Source organism: Chelonia mydas, chromosome 1, assembly GCF_015237465.2.
Source record: "Chelonia mydas isolate rCheMyd1 chromosome 1, rCheMyd1.pri.v2, whole genome shotgun sequence".
NCBI lineage: Eukaryota > Metazoa > Chordata > Testudines > Cheloniidae > Chelonia > Chelonia mydas.
The window spans coordinates 342,586,727-342,606,024 of NC_057849.1; the positions used below are offsets into that span (position 1 = coordinate 342,586,727).

General features: G+C 40.3%; 1 protein-coding gene across 4 annotated transcripts in view; it reads right to left on the bottom strand.

Annotated features, from left to right (window-relative positions):
- NRF1 (nuclear respiratory factor 1) overlaps nucleotides 1-19,298 on the bottom strand; it is a 105,614-nt gene that overhangs the window by 77,282 nt on the left and 9,034 nt on the right. The window contains exon 1 of one of the 4 annotated variants that reach the window (XM_037889418.2): nucleotides 14,743-14,877. The exons of the other annotated variants lie outside the window; for them this stretch is intronic. The gene's annotated coding sequence lies outside the window, so the exon portion shown is untranslated. Of the gene's footprint in view, nucleotides 1-14,742; nucleotides 14,878-19,298 lie in introns of those variants that run through there. 4 annotated transcript variants of the gene reach the window in all.

The window sequence follows — 19,298 nt, forward strand, 5'->3', positions numbered from 1 at the left end:
AAGAAAGGGCATGACGCGGTCAAAGCTATGGGAGAAACACATTTTTTGTAGCAGCATTTTAAGCAGACAGAGACAAGAAAAGAGGAAGTTGCAGTAGTCAAAGCAGGACATAATCAAAGCTCAGATAAGGGATTTAGCAGTCAGGATGGAAAGGAAAAGATTGAATTGAAAGAGACTGTAAATGAAGAGTTGTCTGGATTTACAACAGCCTGGACGTTGTCAGGCATAGGAGAAAGATGTCATTCAGTTTCCGCCACGTGGTGTTTAAGTTGGTGTCAGAACACCCAGGACAAGATGTAAGGTGGCAGGAGAGGTAGATTTGGAAATAACCAACTATGGTGTGAGCAGAGAAGAGGTTTCAAGGCCTTGCTGAGACTGGGATTTAAGCTCTGATGTTAGCACACGTTAACACACACATGCTACTATGACACTGTATGCCTCGGGCAGCCCTCACTGGAAAGTGTCATAGCTACCATCACACCTTTACAATACTACTTCAGGCAAGGTCTTAGATGGTAATTGGTGACCCTCAGAAGAGGTGAAATGAAGAGGATGGAACCAGAGGGCAGTAGATTCAGGATGGCATTTGAGAAGAGGACGTCGAAGGAGTGGGAATAGGCTCAAGGAGCTTGGAGGTGAAGGGAGGAGCAAGAGATACGGTCGCAGAAAGGCCAACGGGGTCAAACGAGAGGACACAGTGCCCACATTTAAACCCCTTAGGGATTTTAGTCACAGGCTGGTTTCTAAAGCCCACAGGTGGCAGCGTTTCCTTTGCTCTGTCATGCAGGCACAAGTGACGTTTAAATGAGTTGTACCATTGCCAAAGACAGTTCCATTCCAAAGGACACCGAACGTGGGATACAAGCCCTTAAAAATAGTCATGTAGAACTGAAACAGTCTATTCTAAAATCTCTTTCCACATTTTTGACTGTCTAATAGTAACTGTTTCTTCAGGAAACATACAATGCATCTCAAGGGCAGGAGACAATTCCTTTGATAGGTTTTTTGCTTTTAAATTATTAAAAAGGAAAAATAATTTAGAGGAACCTATGTGAATCCCAAAGACTTCCATCCCTTGCTTACTACTATAGCAAGTTACAAAGGGTGGATAAGAGAATGCCCCCTATACTGATATTGAAGGCTATATAAATGGATTGTCTGGAGTTCCGTGTTTTGAGGTATGACATTACTTGCATAACAGGCAGGACCAGGAAATTGACAGTTTGTCATGATCTACATACAGAGTTTGCTGAAGGAATGGCCAAAGGAAAGTAGGAAGAAGGCTGCTAGTGTGGGAGAGTGATACTGGACACAGAGAAGAACCAGTGACTTCCCATAACCTCAGCTGTACATAAGGTGTTTGGAATTTCATATGGGATCTGGTTAGATCATATGTGCATATCCTGGTGTCAGGCCCAGTTGAGGTAACCATGAACGCAATGTTGCCCCCAGGGGTTGCAAGGATATCAGACAGACCAACCTCTCCTGCCTAGTAAATTGGCAAATCTAATCAGTGATTTCCTGACATTTGGGCAGCCCCACACGCTCTTAAAAAGAGTCATTATTTCTATCATCCTGATAGGAGAGCCTTGGACCTAGTCAGAAGCCATGAAGGCATATCTCAGATCACCATTTTAGGTGAGGGAGTGATACCTTATTTATAAGGTTCAGATTTTGTCACGGTTATTTTTAGTAAAAGTCACGGGCAGGTCACGATCAATAAACAAAAATTCACAAAAAGAATACAGACTAACACGGCTGCTACTCTGAAAAATTCACAGAAGCCCATGACCCGCCTGTGACCTTTACTAAAAAGAACAGGGAGTGGGGGTGATGACAAGCCTAAGTGGGGTGGGATGAGAACCCAAGCCCCAGTGTGAGAGGGTGGAGGGGGTCCAGCACCTGCCGACTGAGGCAGCTGACAACTCCGGCACCTCAGGTTGCAGAGCCCTTGACGGCTGACAACCCCACGGTTGAAGCAGAAAATGTCATGGAGGTCTCTGAAAGCCACAGAATCCTTGATTCCGTGACATAATCTTTTCCTTACTTATTTACTAGCACAGAAGAAAGGAAGAAGTCTCCAGACGCTGCCGGAAGGGCCTAACCTCCACAAGCTATTTAGGGCCATTTTTCTTTCCATGCATGTTCATAGCAGGTTTCTCCCACGTCACTTTTTACTATGTACTTTTCTGATGGGATTACACAACCCTTGCTAGGAACCAGTCTACTATACTACCGGGTCCACATGCACCACCAACTTTATAAAAAGGTGGGAAGGCTCCATCAGCTGTTTGTGATGTACTTTGAGCTCATGGGGGAGAAGCAGCAGGAAAGTGCCAAGTATTATTAGGGGGTGGATTTTAATTAATCAGATGGTGACAGTGCAGTAATACACAGGGAAGTTTCTAAAGGTTAGGGTGATACTGATTTATATCACAGCTGGTCGGCGAGTCAGATAGTCTAAAAACAGAGACTCTATTTCTGGAGTGGGGTGGGAAGAAGGGTTTGGTCACTGTGGTATCCAAGTGCTTGAGCTGATCGCACAGCTCACGTGCACGTTTGTGTCACTTGCCTAGTGTGCAGGAGGCAGGGAGCATGGTCTAGTGGTTAGCACAGAGAAATGGGAACCAGGACTTTTGAGTTTCACATCTGACTTTGCCTTCACCAGAACACAACAGAAGTTTGTTACGTCACTTAATGTGCAACTGGAAGTAGCTCAGACACTAGGGTGATGACAGCAGTATAACAACCTACATGGAATAGAAATCCTTTAACCATCTGATATCAGGCACTCCATCTGTACTTGGGAAAAACCCCACCACCCATGCACTCAGGGAAGATTTACTATGTGAGAAGCATTTTGAGATCTTTGTCTGAAAGCTGCCAAATAGTATGGGAAATGAGAAAGATTCAGTTGAGACCACAAATATATGTATCTAAGGCGATGTCTACACTGCGGGGACTATAGCACCATAGCTATGTGGCATAACCCACTATGTAGCCCAGGTGGAGCTTACAGCAACAGGAAGGGCTCTTCCATCGCTGTAGGACCACCAACTCTTGGAGCGACAGTAGCTACATCTGCACCTATACCAGAGATTTTTCACAGCCCTGAGCGACATAACTAAGTTGACCTAACTTGTAAGTGTAGATCAGGCCAAAGTTGCAGTTTCTAGCTAAATATACTCTAAAGGAGCTCCATCTGACATGACAGCAAAACGGAGACCATAGGACCCACTCCATCAGGCTATAGAGATTTATACCTATTACTAAGTCACCTTCAAAATCACTGTCCTACCTGTAATAATCAAAGACCAGTAGAGCAAGAAGATGCTACTTCCCAGTTCTGTTTATGAGGCAGATTGTTAAATCAGAACCATCCAGAAATAGCAGCAATTCAAACACCTCCAAAAAAACCCAAAAACAAACCAGCAAGATGTTGAGAGGACACAGAAGTAAATTGAAAACATCAGCCAGATCTTCAGATGGAGGAACCTATTTGTCAATGTCCTACTGAAACAAGGAAGGGAAAATTATGAGAAGTAGAACTGGGCAAAAAATTTTGACCGGAAAGAAATTTTTTTGAAGAAAGATGCAGATTTGGGTTGACCAAAACTTTTCATGAAATTGGTACAGATTTGGGTGAATTGTTTCAGTCCAAAAAACAAAACAAAAACCCTAAAAAACGGAAAAGGTATAAAACATTTTATTTCAATATTTTCCAAACAGAAATATTTAGAATTTGACTCAAAGGGACTGTTCTAAAATTACCTTTAGTTTTATTTTAAAAATTAAAAGAAAATAAAGCTCAATATCAAAGGAAATATTTGGTTTGAAGTGAAACAAAATGTTTCATTAGATCCAACATGATTTTTTTTTTTTTTTTGGAATTTTCAGAATTACCAGTTAACCAAAAACCAACTTATTTACACAGTTCTACTTTAAAATAGGCTTGATGGACCCGGCCTTTTCCTGTTCAGTTACTCTGCCTCTTTCAGAGGTATGCAGTGGCCTTATTTTATGAAGCAATGCAACATTAAATGTTCTCTTCAGTTTAAAAAAGTTTATTGACTTAGAGTTGATGTTAGAGCAGGGATGTTTGCAGATCAAAACAGCTCAGTGTCACCCTTTAGCATAGTGACATCGCCTCTGGAGACTAGTCGTTACTGTATGCAATGAGCCATTTCATTCAGAATGAAGGCTGTTTGAATCACAAAGCAATATTGCACATTGGGAAAATGTAGTCTTCAGAGATTGCATGTTTAATATTAAAAGAGATGGGTGGCTGTAGTCAGCTCCACTTGATACAATTAGATATGATGCTCTGGCTCTTTTGGGGTAACGTTTGGACACTTTATTCAACTATGAAATTATAATCACTGCATTTTTTGAGACAGTAAATGAACTGTATAACAGACATTAGCATCCCTTAGGTAACCATGCAAAGTTACACAAATACATTTGATCTAGTTAATGGTAATGTTCATTCTAGTTCAGCTTACAGTACACGCTCATAGGCCTTTTCTACACAACACACACTTTGTCAGGGTAGCTATACTGGGTGAGCCCCTTGCAGTAGACCCTTCTTATGCCGACAAGGAAGAGTTTTTCTGGTCAGATAGTAACACTGCTTCCCTGAATGATGTTAGCTATGCCGATAGCAGCACCCTTCAATTGGCTCAGCTGTGTTTACAGTGGGGGTTTTGCAGGCAAAGCTATGTCGGTGAGGCAGTGTGGTATTTTCCCCCTGCACGCCTGACCAACAATAACTATGCCAACACAACACAACACAACACGTAGTCTTAATCTGGTGTTTCTGAGACAGCCCCAAATAATAACTGGTCATGTTAGCAGTGGAATTATTCATGATGAGAACTCTTTCACCTCCCCCCAATTCCTCCCAGATGAGCCCCACCTACATTTTGTAGCAGTTTATGGTTTCTTGCTCTCACTGACAGTCTATTCGATTTTTTGTTCTTGATTTTTCTTGCCTTTTATTAAGTATGCATATGCATATTTCATATGAGAAACTACTATTCTTTCCAGCTAACAAAGCAGAGTTCACGACTTGCGTATGAATGACACTGATACTGATCTCCTTTGCAAAGTGCTTTGAGATCTACTGATGAAAAGTGCCATAACAGAGTTGGACATTATTATGATGTTATTTAGGTGGCAGAGCTCTGTAAAGCCTATAACAGTGGATTCCAGAACAATGTGCTTTTCATTTTATTTTTTTTTATTTTTTTTTAGGCAAATTCATTCAAGCCAGACAGACAAGTTCTAATAAACTTTATTTCACGCAGTTGCTGCTTCCCTCCCCCCCCTTTTTTCTTCTTCTTCAGGGAAGGAGGATATGTTTGTGTTTGGTTTTGTTATTTAATTTCTTCCCCCAACATCTGCAGCGTCTTCTAATCCCCCAGGTTTTCCCATTTCCCAGCTCTTGGAAATCTTCCACCCCCAACCCAGCAATTGTGAAGATCATGAACACTATATTTGTATCTTTCAAACCTATTGTGTTATTCTTGTGGAGGGTCCCTTCAGATGACACCAGTCCTAGTGGAAAATCACATTAGACAGATGTTTCTGCTGGCAACCATCAAACAGCAGTCAGCAAGTTTGTTTCTGTCTCTGCAGTTAAGCAGTTATCTATTTTGCATCCACAAAGGCCATGTCTACACTACCCCAATGTCAGCAAAATTTATGTCGCTCAGGGATGTGAAAACACACACCCCTGAGCAACATAAGTTTTGCAGGCATAAGCACTCCTGTGCACAGCGCTACGTCGGCGGGACACGTTCTGCCGACATAGCTACCGCTGCTCATTTAGGTGATTTTATGTTGACGGGAAAGCTCTCTCCCATTGGCATAGAGAGGCTACACAAGTGATCTTACAGTGGCACGGCCGTATCAGTACAGCTGTGGCACTGTACGATCGCTTGTGTAGACATGACCTATCACTACGATGCCTAGGAAGACATTTCCTGATTGTTGTAGCTCAGTCCAAAAGTATTTGACGAAGTATTTTGACATCAAGGCAATTTTTGACCCACCAAAAAAAAAAAAAAAAAAAAAAGCAGCCCCTCTGTACACCCTGTGCAGCTGCTTAATATCTTTTTAAATCAGAGGATTCTTTGATGTAAATTCAACTGCAATCAAACAGAACTAGAAGAATAACAAGCCTACAGGAGGACAAAACCAAACTACTAACTAATCTGAAAAGCTCATAAAAGAGTTGAGGCTGCAGACAAGGAAGAGGAAACTGATCCTCTTAAGCATGAAGTCTACAGGATGTTGAGCAAACAACCACACGGATTAAACTGAGGCCTTGCCTACCACATGAAAGTTTTTGGTGTAATTGAAGGAGTGAATGTGAACGGATATAACTGGCATAAGCCCCTGTGTGGATGCTCTATTTCATATGAGAGAGACTTTTTTCAGCTTAGCTTATGTCACTTGGGAAGGGGTTTATGCTCGTACTGCAACAAGTGTCAAAACCGGGGGAGGGGAGTGGGGCATAGACCTACATAACTATACCTGTATAACTGGCTTTCCCAGATAGACAAGTCCTGAGAATATTTCAACCTCACCTCCTTACCACTGAACTATTACTACTTCAGCTGCTGTAGGAAGTGTGAGAGGTCGGGATACCGAAAGGGGAGGTATGCAAGAAAGGATTTCAGCGTTAAGACATGGACCACAATATGAAGTTTGAGAAGCACTATGCTAAGCAAGATAGTTATGGTTGACATTTAAATTGCCATTACGTTTCAGAGTTAAACACTCCATGAAAGGTAACTGGGCAGGTTATTGTTCTAGTCTGTGGATGCAGCATGGCGTCGGGCCAAATTCCGAATGTTTTCTTCAGCTTTACAATTAGAGGCTAGAAACTACTCTGTAAGTATTAAAACGCTTACATTTTCAAAAAACACTGGAAATACAGAAAAATGCACAGGAAGACACCACTTGCCTAGAAATATCACACAGATTTCCAAAGCCCCAGCAGTAACTAAAATCAGAAAGCCCCAAAAGATTTTGGGGTTTGAAACATTTGTTATAACTAGGGCTGTCGATTAATCGCAGTTAACTAAAAAATATTAACTGCGATTAAAAAAATTAATCGCGATTAATCGCACCGTTAAACAATAGAATGCCAACTGAAATTTATTAAATTTTTTTGGATGTTTTTCTACATTTTCAAATATACTGATTCCAATTACAACACAGAATACAAAGTGTACACTGCTCACTTTATATTATTTTTTTATTACAAATATTTGCACCGTAAAAATTATAAACAAAAGCAACAGTATTTTTCAATTCACTTTATACAATACTGTAGAGCAATCTCTTTATCGTGAACGTGCAACTTAAAAATGTAGATTTTTTTGGGTACATAACTGTACTCAAAAACAAAACAATGCAAAACTTTAGAGCCTATAAGTCCACTCAGTTCTACTTCTTGTTTAGCCAATCGCTAAGACAAACAAGTTTGTTTACATTTACAGGAAATAATGCTGCCCACTTCTTATTTACAATGTCACCAGAAAGCGAGAACAAGCATTCGCATGGGACTTTGGTAGCCGGCACTGCAAGGTATCTACATGCCAGATATGTTAAACATTTGTACGCATCTTCATGCTTCAGCCACCATTCCAGAGGACATACTTCCATGCTGATGACGCTCATTAAAAAAATAATGCGTTAATTAAATTTATCACTGAACTCCTTGGGGGAGAATTGTATGTCTCTTGTTCCATTTTACCAGCATTCTGCCATATATTTCATGTTATAGCAGTCTCAGATGATGACTCAGCACGCTGTTCATTTTAAGAACACTTTCACTGCAGATTTGACAAAACGCTAAGAAGGCACCAATGTGAGATTGTTAAAGATAGCTACAGTACTTGACCCAAGATTTAAGAATCTGAAGTGCCTTCCAAAAATCTGAGGGAAGAGTTGTGGTACATGCTTTCAGAAGTCTTAAAAGAGCAACACTCTGATGCGGAAACTACAAAACCCAAACCACCAAAAAAGAAAATCAACCTTCTGCTGGTGGCATTTGACTCAGATGATGAAAAAGAACATTCGTCGGTCTGCACTGCTTTGGACTGTTATCGAGCAGAAGCCATCATCAGCATGGACACATGTCCTCTGGACTACTGGTTGAAGCATAAAGGGACATATGAATCTTTAGCGCATCTGGCATGTAAATATCTTGCAACGCCAGCTACAACAGTGCCATGAGAACACCTGCTCTCACTTTCAGGTGACATTGTGAACAAAAAGTGGGCAGCATTATCTCCTGCAAATGTAAACAAACTTGTGTGTCTGAGCGATTAGCTGAACAGGACTAAGTGGACTTGTAGGCTCTAAAGTTTTCCATTGTTTTATTTCTGAATGCAGGTTTTTTGGAACATAATTCTACATTTGTAAGTTCAACTTTCATGTCAAAGAGATTGCATTATAATACTTGTATGAGGTGAGTTGAAAAATACAATTTATTTTGTTTTTTTACAGTGCAAATATTTGTAATAAAAATAAATACAAACTGAGCACTGTACACTTTGTATTCTGTGTTATAATTGAAATCAATATATTTGAAAATGTGGAAAACATCCAAAATATTTAAATAAATGGTATTCTATTATTAAACAACAGTGTGATTAATTGTGAGTAATCTCTTGACAGCCATAGTTATAACATGCAAAGATGCTACAGACCCTGTAATATAGATGGGCCTTAGAGACATACACTTGTGGTCTCAACTAAATTTTTCTTATTTCCCATACTATTTGGCAGCTTTTAGCCAAGGACCTCAAAATGCTTCTCACATGGTAAATCTTCCCTGAGAGCATGAATGGTGGGGTTATTCCCATATACAGGTGGAGTGCCTGGCATCAAATCGTTAAACAATTTCTATTTCATATAGGTTATTAACCTGAAAATTGATTAGAAACCCTTCTCTAATTGAGCCAAAATGTGGCGCTTGATCCAGGAGTTGAGTGTGTGAAAAACTAGCCAGCAGCAAGGGTTGCAGGAGAACTGTTCTCTACAGCTTTCATTACAAAAAAGTCTCTATTATGCGGGCTAAGAAAACCTCTAAAAATGGGAATGTAATGGAGCAATGTCTGTCTGAATTTGCAGAGAGCTTGAAGCAATAGCTCTCAAACGTGAACTGTCCCTGTCACTTCAGTGGGTGCTAACTCCAATGCCAGTGGTGACATTTTAAATGTCCACATTGTTAACTATTTCACTGTTCATCAAAATATATCAAAGGAGCCTTGGCTCACCCAATGTTACAAAAATACATTCTAGCCTGCTGTAATTGACCTTAACACCACACATTTTTTTGCCCATCAAGAGGATTATTAGAGATGAATACTTTAAATCAATGTACTTTCCATCATTTAAATTTACTTGAGGAATTTCACTCAGCCTGGTTCAAAAATTTTTTTTTTTTTAAATAAATGCTAACTTTTTGGTCTACCCCTTTGGAAGATTCCTGTAATTAATGATCATTTTATGAATGAAAACTGAATTTGAATATAGAAAAAGGCTTGAGAGATAATTTAGACAATTCATGCTGAACCCCACTATGTCTGCGTGCACACACCCTCAGAGCACACTCCTGACACATCTGCTCCATATCTCTCTAAAGAAAACAGACACTGGATAGAGACAGAAGCCTGGGGAACACAGGTGTACACTCTGATTTTGAAGTGGTGGGCAGAAATGAGCAATGAAGAGTGATAAAATACAGCAGTGCAGGCTTTGCTCTCTATCCCTGCCAAAATACTCACTAAAAATCCGCTTTTACTGTTGAGTTACATAACCAGACCCTCATTTTTAATTATAACAGACTTGAACATTGTAGAAAAATATTCAAAGAGATGAAATATGCCTTTGAATGGTTCATCATATAACACGTATGCCAAGAAGCTATCATATTATCTTTTTTTTTTAAAAAAAAAAATCTTGTTTTCTAGAAACCAGTACTGCTTCACCATCAGATCAGTGCACAACATTTTCTTCCCACATAAGCAGAGGTAGGAGATTTATATTTTACAAAAATGAGACAGAAGGAAGCTTTTGCATTCAGAACCAAGGCTGAGTCACAAATATGGCAAAAACACAACAGTTAAGGGAAGAGTTCAGCTACTATCTTGTGGTTGTCTCCAGTGTTTTCCATAAGTTATTTAATAATTTTTTGTGAGGCATGTAATAATCCTAAAAAAAGATCAAACCAATAAGTCATTGGTAGCCACTGTTGAGGTGGGAAGCCATTTGTAATTCAGATTGTTCAATCAGCCCGGCCCTTCCCCAAACAAAATAATTGGGCGAAGTGAAAGAATCATCCAGTCAGAGGCAAGGGAGTGACGTTCAACAGGACTCACATGGTATGTATGAGAGATAGGCAGGGACTCCATGAACATGAGTGGCAGCGTTTGGTGGCCAAACTGCAACGCCCTGTGAAAGACGTTCATTTCTACCATCCTTTAAAACGGAATACTAGGCTTTACAAATTATACCGAGTGGAGAGAAAGAGGGCGAACAATTGTCAGCACCCTTTCAAGATCTGCCTTAAGCAAGTGTAATACCAATGATTAGTTGGCAATTCACAAGCCATCTTGGACTCCATTCCTCTTCCTCCAAACCCACTTAAGACAGAGTCAGCTACCTAACCAATATCTTCCTCTCCCAGCAATGAGAACAGAGGGCGAGAAAACTTAATACCCAACTCACTATCCTACTTTTTACTTAGATACAAGATGATTTAATGTCTGGATATTGAAGATAGACAAAAACAGATTGGAAATAAGGCGTAAACTCCTAACAGTGAGAGTAATTAACCACTGGAACAATTTACTAGGGGGTGGTGGGGGTGGATTCTCCATCACTACAATTTTTAAATCAAGACCGGATGTTTTTCTAAAAAACTCTGATCTAGGAATTATTTTGGGAAAGTTCTCTGGCCTGTGTTACACAGGAGATCAGACTAGATGATTACAATGGTCCCATCTGACCTGGGGATCTATGAATTGCAGGACCAACTCCATTCAGAGCCCTGAAAATTAAGAGACCTTAAATTTGGCCCTATAATGTTCGATGGGAAGCCACTATAAAGAGGAAAGCACTGGGTGACACACTCTCAGCAGCTAATGCTACAGAAGAGGCACAAGGCTGCATTCTGCACTAACTGAAGCTTAAAAAAAAAAAGTAAGTGTTGGGGGTGCCATAGCTAGTACACTGCAATATTCTAGCCTGGAGTTTACAAAGCCAAGGATCTCTGTGACACACCCCATGTTTGCTTAATAAGATGTCACACAGACTTCTGGTTAGTTGACTATGACATTTTTTGTGGCTGTCACTGAGAGTCCTGCAGGCTACCAACCAATTTGACACTCTTTGTGAAGACCCCTTCAGTACAGATCCTATAATATAGGATCTAATCACATGAAACAAGACAGGACCCTGAGGAAGGTAACATTAGGCAAACAGGTTTCAGAGTAACAGCCGTGTTAGTCTGTATTCGCAAAAAGAAAAGGAGTACTTGTGGCACCTTAGAGACTAACCAATTTATTTGAGCATAAGCTTTCGTGAGCTACAGCTCACTTCATCCGATAAAGTGAGCTGTAGCTCATGAAAGCTTATGCTCAAATAAATTGGTTAGTCTCTAAGGTGCCACAAGTACTCCTTTTCTATTAGGCAAACGGGCAGGGGAGGAAGGAACAGACAAACCAACACTGTGGTTGTTTGACTGACACAGTACGTGCATCATGTTCCCTTTTAAAAATTAAGTTAATGTAGTGGACTAGCATAGGAGAGTGGGCCACTTTTACATGTTTCCTCTCATAACCCTGTTGGCAGAGTTCTTACTTTGCTTAAAGAGAATAGTAATGTTGCTGTCCCCTCCCAAATCCCTTACCTATTTGTTCCCTGTGTTATTAGTGAGTAGGTAATTGGCAATGATAATTTTGACTTCACACAGAAGTTCAGTGTAGAGTTAATTGGTTGAATCTTCTGGCACTAAGCACACATTCCTGGCAGCAGAATGCCTGCAACAGATTCCATTTTTTATTCAGCTTTTTCATGCTTCTAGTAGTTTTGACTTCAACTGCCCAAGTATGGAATCTGTTTTCACTGAGCTTTTCTACCAAATAGGGAATATCTCCTCTGTTTCTTATCCTGTTTGTAACGTCAACATCATCTGGAGTTTAATATCCCCTCCATGCGTTCAACCCCGCACAGTAAACAGTCATGTTTGCTTTGCATTAGGCACTGAATATCACACTGGCATTCTGTTCACACATGCTGTTGTGGTGAGCTAACCAAGGGGATTTTTGTAGAACAGTCCTGTGGGCAGCAGGCATCTGACCTGACTATTGGAGAGCAGGCTGCAGTGTTTCAGCTGTACCCATCAACAGTTGACTGCTAAATTACTTTTTGTGGCTTTCCAATGGCTTTAATTACAGATCAGCCTCTTACAACAAAACTGGTTTCTGAAACAGGTCTCAGTGTATTTGCAATTTAACGTTACTCCTTCTTTAGCGACTGTCACAGGGCTTGGTCGCTACAGGCTGCTGCTTCTTCAATATCTTTGTGAAGCTACTGGAGAAAACCGTGAGAAAATATGAAGTATGCCATCAATATGCCAAAGATGCTCAGCTCTACATCAGCCTCTCATAAGGCCCTGGCAAAACCACAAATGAACTTTCTAACATCTCATGAATGAAAGCCATGTAGCTTATGATTTAGCAGATCAGACTGATATAGTGCTTCCCCATTCTTTGAAGAACTCACAAAAAGAATGCAGCTGCCCTCACTGGAGGGTACTTGCCTACCTTTCAGAGAAGCTCTCAGTATCAGCATTCTAGCTATACCCTCCTCTACCCTCAAATAGCAATAGTAGCGAGAAACACCTTTCGCCTTGGACAGGCCATGAGACTGTGTTGGTCTGAATCAGCGCAATGGTCAGCTATCTTTGTTACATGAAAGCTACACTAGAGCACCATGCTCTACCTACGGCTACTCTTGAAGGTCACTTGGAAGTTTCAGGTGGTGCAAAAGGCAGCTGCCTACTTTTTAGGTACATTATACTGATGGGAGTATATTACAACTGAACTCTAGGTTCCACACTGGCTGTCAATTCACTTCCAGAGGAAATCTGATGAGCTGCGTTGGCATCTATAAAGCTGTACATGGTCTAGCCAATGGTTCTCAGCCAGGGGCATGCGTAGCCCTAGGGGTACACAGAGGAATTCCAGGGGGTACATGAACTCATCTATATATTTGCCTAGTTTTGCAACAGGATATATAAAAAGCACTAGCGAAGTCAGTACAAACTAAAATTTCATAGAATAATTGTCTAAACTGCTCTATATACTATACGCTGAAATACAAGTATGATATTTATATTCCAATTGATTTTATAATAATTATACGATAAAAATGAGGAAGTCAGCAATTTTTCAGTAATAGTTTGTTGTGACACTTTTGTATCTTTATGTCTGATTTTGTAAGCAAGCAGTTTTTAAGTGAGGTGAAACTTGGGGTACACAAGTCAAATCAGACCCCTGAAAGGATATAGTAGTCCAGAAAGGTTGAGAGCCACTGGTCTAGATCGCTTCCTTCCCTATGCTTCACTATAACAACTGTATTTTACACATGTTCTTGTTATGTGTTCGAAGAGTGACATTGGTGAGAGCAGAGAAAAGGGCGGTTTCTTTGGAGAGCACTCATCTCAATAATTCAATTCTGTCAGACACCATGAGTCCAAATTTGGCCATGTTTAGAGGAAGAATGGAAGACAAATATTGTTCATGCTTCCCATCAAGTGCAAGTTTTGGAATCTTCTAACAGTCGGGCTCCTTGATGCCTTTATGGAGTCTGCCAATCATGATGGGTTGGCTGTTATGGAGAATCAAAAGGTATATACAGTTTCACATTCTGGGGAATATGTATTTGGCATCATTCTAACCTATGGAAAGTGTACCCAGAATCCAGGGCGATGATTCTCTTAATAAGGAAATAGTGCAATTAGTCAAGCTGGAGTTCTTTTTAAGTCTTCAGTATTGCTGAAAGTTTATTAAAGACAAATCTAAAACCTAACACACAACTTGACTTTTCCATAAGGGCTTGTCTACATGGAGAAATTTACCAGCATAATTACAGCAGTATAAACTTCCCATACGGATACTCTTATTCCAGAATTTATTCCAGTATAACTACAGCAGTATAATTATGCCTGTAAATTTCCCCATGTATCCAAACCTTAAGCAAATAGGTTCAAGAAGGGACAAAATTCCAAAGAATGCAATCTTTCTCCTTAAAATTTTCCATCAAAGTTCTGTGTAGCAGCACAAGTGCAGGGATCATATACATTTCATACTAAACAACGGGATCACAATCTTGAGAGGAGACCAATATGATTCTACACAAAATCATTAGATAAAGTCACCTGTAGATTACTGCTATCTATTGCTGGAACTTCAACTGAATTTTTAAAAGCCAGCAATAGAAAACTTGGTCTTACGTATATTTCATAACACATGCAATTTGTGACCAATTATTTTGTAGTTTAGCCTCTCAGTTTTAACAAAAAAAAGTCTAGGCGGAAAGCTCATGTGCAAAACATGAATATATGACAACTTCTACTCTAACAGAATCTCCTCACACTTCAGTATGCACAGAGATGACCTCATTGTAGTGCTCCACATAGTCATGCCAGACTCCTCCTACCAGAATTCTGGTCTCAATCCTCTGTGGGTCAGCAGCGACCAGGAGCGCTGCAATAGGAAGTAGGCTGAGCCCTTTGGAAAACATACACATTCATGGTTCCCTGTAGCAACAGAACAAATGGTTCTGACTGGCTCCAAGGGGAATCCCATCCAGCTGTCAGCCTTGACTAGAAGGAGGACGGTGTAAGAGCAAGAAAAACAGAGGGAGGAAGATTGCAGATGTGAAGAAGCTCCTTTTCCCAAACTTCAGACAATAATCTGTAGAGGTGTACTTCAAAACTTGACATTAAACTGCACTGTAAAACCCTCCACCACAGGATGAAATTCCCATTCAATATTCATGCATTTCTTTCACAAACCTGCAAGTTTCATGGCATACATTTATGGGCCAGTCTGCCATCAATATGCCTAGACCATTACACACACTGATGAGAGAACACACGTTAGCTTTAAAAACTTTTATAAACACAGTCTGATGCATTAAGGTAAAACAAGCACTCTACTCAGAGATGATGCTTTTTCTAGGAGAATACATAATTCTTTACTTTTTACATTTTTGAAAAAGAATCATGCATATATTCCAATACAAAACAATTTCACTCTCAACTATGTATCCTTCAGTCAGTCATTCTAACAATTTGAATCAAGTTAAGAGTCATTTCTAGTTTATATAGTTCTAACTAAAACACAAAGTGGTCTTTAAAGAATTGCTAACCCAATAAACACCACTGCTGAGAGATCTGTTATTTACTGATTGCTGAGAGCACTCTTGGCACAGTAGAAAGGCACAGTCCTTTCCCCAACAGGATTAGTCTAAAAGACAGAGTGCAGCCACAGCCAGTTGAATTAAGGTGCAAATGTTCCTGTTTTTAATCCTCTTTTATATAGAGAAGATTAGCAATTATGCTGGACTACCACCAAAAGGCATAATGGAAGTGTGTTTTAAGAAGGGATTTGAATGAGAGGGTGGCAATTCAGCACACTGTGGCCTAAACCAACATTTAAAAGTGTGCAGTTAGCATGCATTACCTAAACGTCTACTGTATAGCAAGCACAGTCTTTAACATGTGCTAAACTGGTTGAATGAAAGTCGAGGCTCCCCTCTATGCATTAACAAAACCATTTTAGCGCAAGTTAAAGGCAGTGTGCCCTATATGCACTAGCTGAATGCACCCCTATATTCTCACCCTACACACTACAGTAATAATCTTTGTACAAAATATGCCTTGTGAAGTATCATTTAAAAACTAATAACTCCCTGGTCAATAATACCAGGATGAAACGTATGTAGCAACATTGTGTGTGAAGTTATGAAATCCCCCCCCCCCCCCCCCCGGATTATGTCAAAGGACCATGTTCCAACTCATGTAGCCCTGATTAGGTAGAATTGGTCAAGCAGGCCTGTCTTAAACAAAGGGATGGGTTTACACCTAAATGTGCATATAAGCTGTAAACCCAGCCCTCAGACAGTGAGAGGGGGAAGAAAAAGAAAGTCTGCATTTCAACATACACAGGTAGCAAACAACAGCATAACTCCTTTTCCCCCACCAGACACCATGTCTCCTTGCTCTCAGCCGGAAAGAACTTTAGGGGACACTCTCAGGAAAATGCATTTCAAAGGGTGACTGAACTATAAAAGTGAGGGGCAAAAACACCCAAAGTTCTGTCTCCTTGTCTCTCTTTTCACCTAAGACGACAAAAGAAACAGCCGTTGGATCTTGGAAGCAGATCCTGACCTGAAACTTTGTCAGCAATGCTACTGAAAACCTGTGGTAAGAATTTCACCTTGAACCAAGTCTAGTTTGTTAAATTTAGTACTAGGATGCGTTTTATCTTTATCTGTCTTGTAGCCTTTTCTGACTTTCATGCCTTAATACTTGTACTTACTTAAAACCTCTCTCTTTGTAGTTAAATAAACTTGTTTTATTCTTTAAACTAATCCAGTGTTGTGAACTGTGTGGGTAACTTTAGGGTCCAAGGTATTGTATCTTGATCCCCATAGAGGGACAATGGATCTAACAGATCTCGACTGTCCAGGAGAGGGCTTGACAGTGCTACACGTTTTTGGAGAAAGATCTGAGGCTGGGAGTGCGTTGGGATCACCCTGCAAGCGTTAATCACGGCTGCTGGAAGCCAGAGTGTGGCTGCTGTAGTCAGAATTGCTGGACCAGGGCTGTGGTTATACACGGACACTCAGGATGCTGTTTGTGAGCAACTCATGTTGGGACCCACAGCAGCAAAGCACTGTGAGGCATGCCAGGTTGCAGGGTAGGTGGTGACACAACCCCTCACTGGTCTGGACTGCACCCCGGAATGTCATAAGCACATGCTAATTTTACATCTTTAAAGCCTAGGCCTAGTCCATGCATAGATTTTGTACCATATACCTATTGCAATTAGAGATGTGATTTAACAATAAAATACCGGTACAATCCCTAGTTTGGACATAGTTACATTGCTATGAAGTTGCTTTATATTGGTATAGTTTATTCATCTTACCGTATGGGAAAAAGCATCTTTATAACTGTATCCAAATTAGGGGGAATTGTACCACTTTAACTATACCAGTAGAGGTAAAGTGGTACAACTTGTGTGCAGAAAAGACGAACACTAGACAAGAGCGACTAGTGAGTAATTGTTCCAGGCATAAGAATGGAAGATGAATACTAAGATAACAAGACAAAGTAGGAGCACCTGGAAGAATGATGTAGCTATGACAATACACCTAGTAGGAAAAGATTTTCACAAAAGCACTGGGGCGGGGAGGAGCAACCACTGTTATTTTCCATCACTCACTCCCTACCCCCCAAAAATATAAGACAATGCTCTCAAAAATGCTTTCCTTAAAACTAGGTAAATCCCACAGACTGTCTGTGGAGGACGGAAAAGAATGCACATAGGCTTCTAAAGTAGCGAACACACGTAGTAAGCCAGGATCCCACTCAACTGACACCATCTGCAAAAATAAGCAATTAATTTAAATCAGTTTCATAAATGGGGGGGAAATTAATTAAATCAGAAAACAGACTTCAGTGTTATATCTACCAGATGTGTCTATAACAAGTGAAAAAGAAAAAATGATTTAGAGAAGGAATTGTACCCCATAAGTAGGGTGACCAGATATCCCGATTTTATAGGGACAGTTCCGATACTTGGGGCTTTTTTTATATGGGCTCCTATTACTCCACCCCACCCCCATCCTGGTTTTTCACACTTGCTATCTGGTCACCCTACCCATAAGTGTCTCAAAACAGGTTTCAGAGTAACAGCCGTGTTAGTCTGTATTCGCAAAAAGAAAAGGAGTACTTGTGGCACCTTAGAGACTAACCAATTTATTTGAGCATAAGCTTTCGTGAGCTACAGCTCACTTCAGCATCCGGTGAAGTGAGCTGTAGCTCACGAAAGCTTATGCTCAAATAAATTGGTTAGTCTCTAAGGTGCCACAAGTACTCCTTTTCTTTTTGTCTCAAAACAATTTCATACAGCGATATACCATAACCAGGGACAGGACAAAAAAAATTATTTTTACAGTCTCTCCCTGAAACATGAGAAACCTTTTCCTACAGTTATTGCATGTGCAGACTGCGGCATCTGAGATTACAGATACTTGTAATGCTCAGTCCAGCAACAACTAACAGGAGCTTCTTCCCCACTGTCTCTGAATTTGGGGAGGGTGAGGAGGTCAAGCATCCACCAGATGATTTTCTCTGTCTTGGGAACAATAACCCTGCTTGCTAGGCTCCAAAGAATGCTAAACACCCTCAAAGATCTTGAAAAGGGAGGTTACAAGCTACTTCTCACCTCTCCAGACAGGACACCAGATATAATGGACAACCTGATGCCTGTCAAGTTCACAGCTTTGTACCCTGGAATTTGCTGGTAACACTTCTGTCTGCAAGTCATCAAAAAAAGCAGAAACTTTCATTGCAAACCAAATGTAACTAGGGCCAGAAGCTGAAGAATTTCAAGCAACGAGAGTATTGGATGTAGACATTGGCTTTTTTCTTTAAGTACTGATAGTGATTTTTTTTAAACTGGATTACGCTTCTACTGTGATAGCATATGATTTAATGTTGGACTACGCAACAGTTTAACCTACGCATAGATGATACCAGATTTTAAGCTACTGAAGTGATTTGTTAAAAAGATGAGGCATGGTTATAAATAATGTACAGCTGACCAACCATATGGCTGCTAATATTTTTCTCGTGCTGCATGGATATATTTCAGCTCTCTGCTTGTGCAGGGATCCAGTTCAAATGTGAGTTTAAGGAGTGGTATTCCACCAGAGTTGAAACTTTCTTTGCTCCTGGAGAACATTTGGCATTAACCCAGTCAGACCATGGTGATGTACAGTTCAAACTCACCTTAAGTCATTACCCAATTGAGGCTTTACTTGGTTTAAGTATACTGAAATACATATAAGGCTCCCATGAGAAGTCACTAAACATTAGTGTCTCTGTGAAATATGACCATATATTTGGTGTGTTGGAATTACTGGTATACAAACTGCAGCGGCAAATAAGAACTCATATTGTATACCTAACCTTTCACACA